The sequence below is a fragment of the Schistocerca serialis genome, unplaced genomic scaffold (assembly GCF_023864345.2).
Source record: "Schistocerca serialis cubense isolate TAMUIC-IGC-003099 unplaced genomic scaffold, iqSchSeri2.2 HiC_scaffold_341, whole genome shotgun sequence".
NCBI lineage: Eukaryota > Metazoa > Arthropoda > Insecta > Orthoptera > Acrididae > Schistocerca > Schistocerca serialis.
Window position 1 is genome coordinate 5,001 of NW_026047913.1, and position 5,000 is coordinate 10,000.

Consider the following 5,000-nt stretch of genomic DNA (forward strand, 5'->3'; position numbering starts at 1 on the left):
TGGGCAAATATATTTCTCCGATGCTGAGCGATCAGCTAGGAAGCGCCCCATCCATGTCGGTACTCGTACGCGTCGCACTCGCAGTCGCAAAAAACGCTGGGCAAATATATTTCTCGGAAGAGTAATGACAGTCCGAGCCTCCTGCGTGGGAAGAGTCTTTCTAGGCCCTGACCCACGGGAAGCGTGTAGCTTCCCCCATCCCGGACATTTCACGTCGTCACACTACCGGTATTGACTAATAGACTGATTGCTGATAATCATTAGCCACACACTGGGGAAACGGCCGACAGGGGCGGCAACATAGTGGAGCCGCAGTGTCACTAATGTACAGAGATAGAACAGTTTCGACTGGAACCAGAGTAACCGTATACACGGCACTGATTAGTAATAGATGCAGAGCCATCAGAATACAGATAATATATACAACCGTCCCTATACATGCTGAAAGACTCTGCACACAATGAGAACCACACGTCAGCCAGACACTATCACACACTACTCTCTGCCTCTAACAGGCACACACACAATATCTAACCACCAGCATGGAAGAACATCCGGTGCATCCTCTCCGCCACATTACACAATCCACACTATCATAACCAGACCGGGAGGTCCACCCAGAAAACAGAATATCCCACCCTTCCGACATCCGCCATTGCCTCAGCTAAGCCACGAACACCCACACATGTCCTACACAGGGGTGCACCCAACATCACAATACTGCCTCCTGTCACAGTACACAAACAATGGCAGGAATGAAAGACACAGATCTGCCACAACCTTGGAATCGGAGCGCCGCCTGTCATGAGCCACAAGTGCATCCTGACGTGACAAATCGGATGATCCCGCAGGCATGCACTTACGATAATCACTATCAACGAACCTGCCGCCCCCTCCCCCCCCAAAATACACCTTTCCCTACAACGTGTACCTTAACCCTAAGCTATATTGTACCTTAACCTAAGCGATATTGTACCTTAACCTAAGGTATATCGTACCTTAACCTAACCTACATTGCGCCTTCACCTAACCTACGTTGTACCTTAACCTAACCTACGTTGTACCTTAACCTAACCTACGTTGTACCTTAACCTAACCTACGTTGTACCTTAACCTAACCTACGTTGTACCTTAACCTAACCTACGTTGTACCTTAACCTAACCTACGTTGTACCTTAACCTAACCTACGTTGTACCTTAACCTAACCTACGTTGTACCTTAACCTAACCTACGTTGTGCCTTAACCTAACCTACGTTGTGCCTTAACCTAACCTACGTTGTGCCCTTAACCTAACCTACGTTGTGCCTTAACCTAACCTATGTTGTGCCTTAACCTAACCTATGTTGTGCCTTAACCTAACCTATGTTGTGCCTTAACCTAACCTATGTTGTGCCCTTAACCTAACCTATGTTGTGCCTTAACCTAACCTATGTTGTGCCTTAACCTAACCTATGTTGTGCCTTAACCTAACCTATGTTGTGCCTTAACCTAACCTACGTTGTGCCTTAACCTAACCTACGTTGTGCCTTAACCTAACCTACGTTGTGCCTTAACCTAACCTACGTTGTGCCTTAACCTACCTACGTTGTGCCTTAACCCTAACCTACGTTGTGCCTTAACCTAACCTACGTTGTGCCTTAACCTAACCTACGTTGTGCCTTAACCTAACCTACGTTGTGCCTTAACCTAACCTACGTTGTGCCTTAACCTAACCTACGTTGTGCCTTAACCTAACCTACGTTGTGCCTTAACCTAACCTACGTTGTGCCTTAACCTAACCTACGTTGTGCCTTAACCTAACCTACGTTGTGCCTTAACCTAACCTACGTTGTGCCTTAACCTAACCTACGTTGTGCTTAACCTAACCTACGTTGTGCCTTAACCTAACCTACGTTGTGCCTTAACCTAACCTACGTTGTGCCTTAACCTAACCTACGTTGTGCCTTAACCTAACCTACGTTGTGCCTTAACCTAACCTACGTTGTGCCTTAACCTAACCTACGTTGTGCCTTAACCTAACCTACGTTGTTCATTGCTAACCTAACCTACGTTGTGCCTTAACCTAACCTACGTTGTGCCTTAACCTAACCTACGTTGTGCCCTTAACCTAACCTACGTTGTGCCTTAACCTAACCTATGTTGTGCCTTAACCTAACCTATGTTGTGCCATTAACCTAACCTATGTTGTGCCTTAACCTAACCTATGTTGTGCCTTAACCTAACCTATGTTGTGCCTTAACCTAACCTATGTTGTGCCTTAACCTAACCTATGTTGTGCCTTAACCTAACCTATGTTGTGCCTTAACCTAACCTATGTTGTGCCTTAACCTAACCTATGTTGTGCCTTAACCTAACCTACGTTGTGCCTTAACCTAACCCATATTGTACCTTAACCTAACCCATATTGTACCTTAACCTAACCCATATTGTACCTTAACCTAACCCATATTGTACCTTAACCTAACCCATATTGTACCTTAACGTAACCTAATTTGTGCCTTAACGTAACCTAATTTGTGCCTTAACGTAACCTAATTTGTGCCTTAACGTAACCTAATTTGTGCCTTAACGTAACCTAATTTGTGCCTTAACGTAACCTAATTTGTGCCTTAACGTAAACCTAATTTGTGCCTTAACGTAACCTAATTTGTGCCTTAACGTAACCTAATTTGTGCCTTAACGTAACCTAATTTGTGCCTTAACGTAACCTAATTTGTGCCTTAACGTAACCTAATTTGTGCCTTAACGTAACCTAATTTGTGCCTTAACGTAACCTAATTTGTGCCTTAACGTAACCTAATTTGTGCCCTTAACGTAACCTAATTTGTGCCTTAACGTAACCTAATTTGTGCCTTAACGTAACCTAATTTGTGCCTTAACGTAACCTAATTTGTGCCTTAACGTAACCTAATTTGTGCCTTAACGTAACCTAATTTGTGCCTTAACGTAACCTAATTTGTGCCTTAACGTAACCTAATTTGTGCCTTAACGTAACCTAATTTGTGCCTTAACGTAACCCATGTTGTGCCTTAACGTAACCCATGTTGTGCCTTAACGTAACCCAATTTGTGCCTTAACGTAACCCATGTTGTGCCTTAACCTAACCTATATTGTGCCTCAACCTAACCTATATTGCGCCTTAACCTGACGCACGTTGTCGCTGAACCTGCTCTGTAATTGTTATGCAACTCGTTAAATTAGTGTAGTGTTGCCTAACCGCAACCCCTCGCAATATAGTTCGCTATTCGCACTGCCCGGTCCCCCTGTGTATCGCGTCATTGTTAAACACACCTTGCAGGTGTTGCTGACTTTCCACATGCTCCTGCTATACACTGTAATGTGGATAGCAGCAGGACGTACATGCCCCCCCCCCCTTCCCCCCTGCCTTCGCAAGCTGGTCGTTGAGAAGTTTGCATGTTCAATGCCCTTCGCATGCCGACGTACTCAGCCTACGTTGTGGTAACGGCCTGTCACCTGTCCGCCGATGTACGCAAAACCCACAACTGTACTGCACATTGGTCCGTATGTACTGAATGATACATCGTGGCACATGTGTGACCGTACGACGACTGCGCCTAGCAACGGCAGACCATACAGTCCAAATATTGTGCACGCAGCTACGTGTCGTCTCCCTATAAGAGCTGGATTGCAGTGTGGTACGCCATTCAGACGTGTGGGAGGAACGGACGCCCTGGATGGCGATCAGCATGAGCAGTCTGTTGATGTAGTGGAGCGTGTATTCGGACGTAGTCGTCTCTCTCACACACCGTGATAGCATGTTGCACCGCGTTCCACATCTGCGACATCCTGCAGAGGCCGGCTGACAGTCGTTCGCGCAATGGACACCGCATACGTACGGGGGGCTACCTTCCACGTGTTCTCGAGGCGTGCACATGTTTGTTGCGTCTATGTGGGGCAGACGTAGTGTGTTGTGACACCTGACACAGGCATGCAATACTCGTTGCAAATGGCGATGGACGTCTACGTTTGCTGGTGACGTTACGCAAATGAACAACAGGTAACCCGTTGTGGGTGCGGTTGTTCTCGCTAGAGGTGAATCAGTGTTGGCGACGATCGGTCGAGCTATTAACCGGTTGTTTCAGGGATACCCACCATGCCCACGAACGTGAAAGGGGACCCACCATGCCCACGAACGCGAAAGGGGGATCTGGGTGTGAGGCGATACGCGGCGGTGGCTGGGTGGGACCGTCCCCGGCCGGTGAGGGGGGGCCGCCCGGCGTGCTGGCAGCGCGGTGCGTGGGCGCACGCGCTACAGCCGGCTGGTGGGGGCGGCCAGTGGCAGGCGCGCCGGCCGGACGGACGCGGCAGGCGGCGCAGCTGCGCGCCGGCGCCCCCTGCTCGCGGCGCCTTGCGGCCAAAGTAGGTCCTCGCGGGCCCAGGTGCGAAGCGCGGTGGCCATCTGCAGTGTGCTGGTCCGATTGAGGACTGTGTGCGCTGAGGATGCGCCGCCGCCCGGCGCTCGGCGCCGCGACGCCGTCTGCTGCTCGGTCGCCCCAGCGGTTCTCGCAGGTGGTTTGTATCGCAGCTGTGCGGACGTGTTGGCGCGTGCGCTGTGCTGGGAGAGTTCGCTTCGGCACCCCAAGTGGGGCTTTTGTCCCTTCTGTGGCGCTGGCGTTGGAGCTGCCGGTCACCGTAGGTGGCGCGTGTTGTCTCCCGCCGGCAATGCCACGACAGGCACGCTCCCGGGCCTCTGTCGGCAGCGGCAAGCTCAGTTGGGAGCACGGGTGGTCGCACCTAAAGCGTCTACTCGCCTAACTCCGGGCGATTGCGCCTCTCTCGAACCCGACCAAGTACTTAGGACGGCGCTGCGCGCCGCCGGGACCTGAGAGGGTTTCGAGGTGTGTTGTGCAGGGGAGCTCAGCCTCCTCCTGTTTTGCAGAATAATTGAGCGGACGCTTGCGTGTTCGCGCGGGCCCCCGGGACACACTCCGGGCGGCCGGCTGCTCAGCTCTAGTTGACGCAGCTCCCTGGTTGATC

General features: G+C 50.5%; 1 non-coding gene across 1 annotated transcript in view; it reads left to right on the forward strand.

The window, feature by feature from the left end:
• Positions 1-4,987: 4,987 nt before the first annotated feature.
• LOC126445417 (small subunit ribosomal RNA) overlaps positions 4,988-5,000 on the forward strand; it is a 1,909-nt gene continuing 1,896 nt past the window's right edge. The window contains exon 1 of the ribosomal RNA XR_007583004.1: positions 4,988-5,000. This exon is cut by the window's right edge and continues 1,896 nt beyond it. This is a non-coding gene — a ribosomal RNA (small subunit ribosomal RNA).